The sequence below is a fragment of the Apostichopus japonicus genome, chromosome 3 (assembly GCF_037975245.1).
Source record: "Apostichopus japonicus isolate 1M-3 chromosome 3, ASM3797524v1, whole genome shotgun sequence".
NCBI classification, from domain to species: Eukaryota; Metazoa; Echinodermata; class Holothuroidea; order Aspidochirotida; family Stichopodidae; genus Apostichopus; species Apostichopus japonicus.
This window is the reverse complement of record NC_092563.1, coordinates 11,098,638-11,104,637: the sequence shown is the minus strand read 5'-3', so window position 1 is coordinate 11,104,637 and position 6,000 is coordinate 11,098,638.

The window sequence follows — 6,000 nt, the reverse complement described above, 5'->3', positions numbered from 1 at the left end:
ATGGGCTACAGGTAAGTCGTAGGTCCCCCCTGCACACCAACTATGGAGTTGTTCCGAGCTCGCCTCCTTGAGATATCGCGTTTACAAATGTCACTCACCATTTCGACCCTGCTGACCACAGATGACCTTTGACCTCTACCAAAAACAATGGGCTACAGGTAAGTCGAAAGTCCCCCCTGCACACCAACTATGGAGTTGTTACGACCTCGCCTCCTTGAGATATCGCGTTTTAAAAGGTCACTCACCATTTCGACCATGGTGACCCCAGATGACCTTGACCTTTACAAAAACAATGTGCTACAGGTAAGTCGTAGGTCCCCCCTGCACACCAACTATGGAGTTGTTACGACCTCGCCTCCTTGAGATATCGCGTTTTAAAAGGTCACTCACCATTTCGACCATGGTGACCCCAGATGACCTTGACCTTTACAAAAACAATGGGCTACAGGTAAGTCGTAGGTCCCACCTGCACACCAACTATGGAGTTGTTCCGAGCTCGCCTCCTTGAGATATCGCGTTTACAAATGTCACTCACCATTTCGACCCTGCTGACCACAGATGACCTTTGACCTCTACCAAAAACAATGGGCTACAGGTAAGTCGAAAGTCCCCCTGCACACCAACTATTTAGTTGTTACGACCTCGTCTCCTTGAGATATTGCGTTTTAAAAGGTCACTCACCATTTCGACCATGGTGACCCCAGATGACCTTGACCTTTACAAAAACAATGTGGTACAGGTAAGTCGTAGGTCCCCCTGCACACCAACTATGGAGTTGTTCCGAGCTCGCCTCCTTGAGATATCGCGTTTACAAATGTCACTCACCATTTCGACCCTGCTGACCACAGATGACCTTTGACCTCTACCAAAAACAATGGGCTACAGGTAAGTCGAAAGTCCCCCCTGCACACCAACTATGGAGTTGTTACGACCTCGCCTCCTTGAGATATCGCGTTTTAAAAGGTCACTCACCATTTCGACCATGGTGACCCCAGATGACCTTGACATTTACCAAAAACAATGGGCTACAGGTAAGTCGTAGGTCCCCCCTGCACACCAACTATGGAGTTGTTCCGAGCTCGCCTCCTTGAGATATCGCGTTTACAAATGTCACTCACCATTTCGACCCTGCTGACCACAGATGACCTTTGACCTCTACCAAAAACAATGGGCTACCGGTAAGTCGAAAGTCCCCCCTGCACACCAACTATGGAGTTGTTACGACCTCGCCTCCTTGAGATATCGCGTTTTAAAAGGTCACTCACCATTTCGACCATGGTGACCCCAGATGACCTTGACCTTTACAAAAACAATGGGCTACAAGTAAGTCGTAGGTCCCCCCTGCACACCAACTATGGAGTTGTTCCGAGCTCGCCTCCTTGAGATATCACGTTTACAAATGTCACTCACCATTTCGACCCTGCTGACCACAGATGACCTTTGACCTCTACCAAAAACAATGGGCTATAGGTAAGTCGAAAGTCCCCCCTGCACTCCAACTATGGAGTTGTTGCGACCTCGCCTCCTTGAGATATCGCGTTTTAAAAGGTCAATCACCATTTCGACCATGGTGACCCCAGATGACCTTGACCTTTACAAAAACAATGGGCTACCGGTAAGTCGTAGGTCCCCCTGCACTGCAACTATGGAGTTGTTCCGAGCTCGCCTCCTTGAGATATCACGTTTACAAATGTCACTCACCATTTCGACCCTGCTGACCACAGATGACCTTTGACCTCTACCAAAAACAATGGGCTAAAGGTAAGTCGAAAGTCCCCCCTGCACTCCAACTATGGAGTTGTTGCGACCTTGCCTCCATGAGATATCGCGTTTACAAATGTCACTCACCATTTCGACCCTGCTGACCACAGATGACCTTTGACCTCTACCAAAAACAATGGGCTACAGGTAAGTCGAAAGTCCCCCCTGCACTCCAACTATGGAGTTGTTGCGACCTTGCCTCCTTGAGATATCGCGTTTACAAAGGTCTCTCACCATTTCGACCCTGCTGACCACAGATGACCTTTGACCTCTACCAAAAACAATGGGCTACAGGTAAGTCGAAAGTCCCCCCTGTACACCAACTATGGAGTTGTTCCGAGCTCGTCTCCTTGAGATATCGCGTTTACAAATGTCACTCACCATTTCGACCCTGCTGACCACAGATGACCTTTGACCTCTACCAAAAACAATGGGCTACAGGTAAGTCGAAAGTCCCCCCTGCACACCAACTATGGAGTTGTTACGACCTCGCCTCCTTGAGATATCGCGTTTTAAAAGGTCACTCACCATTTCGACCATGGTGACCCCAGATGACCTTGACCTTTACCAAAAACAATGGGCTACAGGTAAGTCGTAGGTCCCCCCTGCACACCAACTATGGAGTTGTTCCGAGCTCGCCTCCTTGAGATATCACGTTTACAAATGTCACTCACCATTTCGACCCTGCTGACCACAGATGACCTTTGACCTCTACCAAAAACAATGGGCTACAGGTAAGTCGTAGGTCCCCTCAGCACACCAAATATGGAGTTGTTGCGACCTTGCCTCCATGAGATATCGCGTTTACAAATGTCACTCACCATTTCGACCCTGCTGACCACAGATGACCTTTGACCTCTACCAAAAACAATGGGCTACAGGTAAGTCGAAAGTCCCCCCTGCACACCAACTATGGAGTTGTTACGACCTCGCCTCCTTGAGATATCGCGTTTTAAAAGGTCAATCACCATTTCGACCATGGTGACCCCAGATGACTTTGACCTTTACCAAAAACAATGGGCTACAGGTAAGTCGTAGGTCCCCCCTGCACACCAACTATGGAGTTGTTCCGAGCTCGCCTCCTTGAGATATCACGTTTACAAATGTCACTCACAATTTCGACCCTGCTGACCACAGATGACGTTTGACCTCTACCAAAAACAATGGGCTATAGGTAAGTCGAAAGTCCCCCCTGCACTCCAACTATGGAGTTGTTGCGACCTTGCCTCCATGAGATATCGCGTTTACAAATGTCACTCACCATTTCGACCCTGCTGACCACAGATGACCTTTGACCTCTACCAAAAACAATGGGCTACAGGTAAGTCGAAAGTCCCCCCTGCACTCCAACTATGGAGTTGTTGCGACCTCGCCTCCTTGAGATATCGCGTTTACAAAGGTCTCTCACCATTTCGACCCTGCTGACCACAGATGACCTTTGACCTCTACCAAAAACAATGGGCTACAGGTAAGTCGAAAGTCCCCCCTGCACACCAACTATGGAGTTGTTACGACCTCGCCTCCTTGAGATATCGCGTTTTAAAAGGTCACTCACCATTTCGACCATGGTGACCCCAGATGACCTTGACCTTTACCAAAAACAATGGGCTACAGGTAAGTGGTAGGTCCCCCCTGCACACCAACTATGGAGTTGTTCCGAGCTCGCCTCCTTGAGATATCGAGTTTACAAATGTCACTCACCATTTCGACCCTGCTGACCACAGATGACCTTTGACCTCTACCAAAAACAATGGGCTATAGGTAAGTCAAAAGTCCCCCCTGCACTCCAACTATGGAGTTGTTGCGACCTTGCCTCCTTGAGATATCGCGTTTACAAATGTCACTCACCATTTCGACCCTGCTGACCACAGATGACCTTTGACCTCTACCAAAAACAATGGGCTACAGGTAAGTCGAAAGTCCCCCCTGCACACCAACTATGGAGTTGTTACGACCTCGCCTCCTTGAGATATCGCGTTTTAAAATGTCAATCACCATTTCGACCCTGCTGACCCCAGATGACCTTGACCTTTACCAAAAACAATGGGCTACAGGTAAGTCGTAGGTCCCCCCTGCACACCAACTATGGAGTTGTTCCGAGCTCGCCTCCTTGAGATATCACGTTTACAAATGTCACTCACCATTTCGACCCTGCTGACCACAGATGACCTTTGACCTCTACCAAAAACAATGGGCTACAGGTAAGTCGAAAGTCCCCCCTGCACTCCAACTATGGAGTTGTTGCGACCTCGCCTCCTTGAGATATCGCGTTTACAAAGGTCTCTCACCATTTCGACCCTGCTGACCACAGATGACCTTTGACCTCTACCAAAAACAATGGGCTACAGGTAAGTCGAAAGTCCCCTCTGCACACCAACTATGGAGTTGTTACGACCTCGCCTCCTTGAGATATCGCGTTTTAAAAGGTCACTCACCATTTCGACCATGGTGACCCCAGATGACCTTGACCTTTACCAAAAACAATGGGCTACAGGTAAGTGGTAGGTCCCCCCTGCACACCAACTATGGAGTTGTTCCGAGCTCGCCTCCTTGAGATATCGAGTTTACAAATGTCACTCACCATTTCGACCCTGCTGACCACAGATGACCTTTGACCTCTACCAAAAACAATGGGCTATAGGTAAGTCAAAAGTCCCCCCTGCACTCCAACTATGGAGTTGTTGCGACCTTGCCTCCTTGAGATATCGCGTTTACAAAGGCCTCTCACCATTTCGACCCTGCTGACCACAGATGACCTTTGACCTCTACCAAAAACAATGGGCTACAGGTAAGTCGTAGGTCCCCCCTGCACACCAACTATGGAGTTGTTCCGAGCTCGCCTCCTTGAGATATCACGTTTACAAATGTCACTCACCATTTCGACCCTGCTGACCACAGATGACCTTTGACCTCTACCAAAAACAATGGGCTACCGGTAAGTCGTAGGTCCCCTCTGCACACCAAATATGGAGTTGTTGCGACCTTGCCTCCATGAGATATCGCGTTTACAAATGTCACTCACCATTTCGACCCTGCTGACCACAGATGACCTTTGACCTCTACCAAAAACAATGGGCTACAGGTAAGTCGAAAGTCCCCCCTGCACACCAACTATGGAGTTGTTACGACCTCGCCTCCTTGAGATATCGCGTTTTAAAAGGTCAATCACCATTTCGACCATGGTGACCCCAGATGACCTTGACCTTTACCAAAAACAATGGGCTACAGGTAAGTCGTAGGTCCCCCCTGCACACCAACTATGGAGTTGTTCCGAGCTCGCCTCCTTGAGATATCACGTTTACAAATGTCACTCACAATTTCGACCCTGCTGACCACAGATGACCTTTGACCTCTACCAAAAACAATGGGCTACAGGTAAGTCGAAAGTCCCCCCTGCACTCCAACTATGGAGTTGTTGCGACCTCGCCTCCTTGAGATATCGCGTTTACAAAGGTCTCTCACCATTTCGACCCTGCTGACCACAGATGACCTTTGACCTCTACCAAAAACAATGGGCTACAGGTAAGTCGAAAGTCCCCCCTGCACTCCAACTATGGAGTTGTTGCGACCTTGCCTCCTTGAGATATCGCGTTTACAAAGGTCTCTCACCATTTCGACCCTGCTGACCACAGATGACCTTTGACCTCTACCAAAAACAATGGGCTACAGGTAAGTCGAAAGTCCCCCCTGCACACCAACTATGGAGTTGTTACGACCTCGCCTCCTTGAGATATCGCGTTTTAAAAGGTCACTCACCATTTCGACCATGGTGACCCCAGATGACCTTGACATTTACCAAAAACAATGGGCTACAGGTAAGTCGTAGGACCCCCCTGCACACCAACTATGGAGTTGTTCCGAGCTCGCCTCCTTGAGATATCGAGTTTACAAATGTCACTCACCATTTCGACCCTGCTGACCACAGATGACCTTTGACCTCTACCAAAAACAATGGGCTATAGGTAAGTCGTAGGTCCCCCCTGCACACCAACTATGGAGTTGTTCCGAGCTCGCCTCCTTGAGATATCACGTTTACAAATGTCACTCACCATTTCGACCCTGCTGACTACAGATGACCTTTGACCTCTACCAAAAACAATGGGCTACCGGTAAGTCGTAGGTCCCCTCTGCACACCAAATATGGAGTTGTTGCGACCTTGCCTCCATGAGATATCGCGTTTACAAATGTCACTCACCATTTCGACCCTGCTGACCACAGATGACCTTTGACCTCTACCA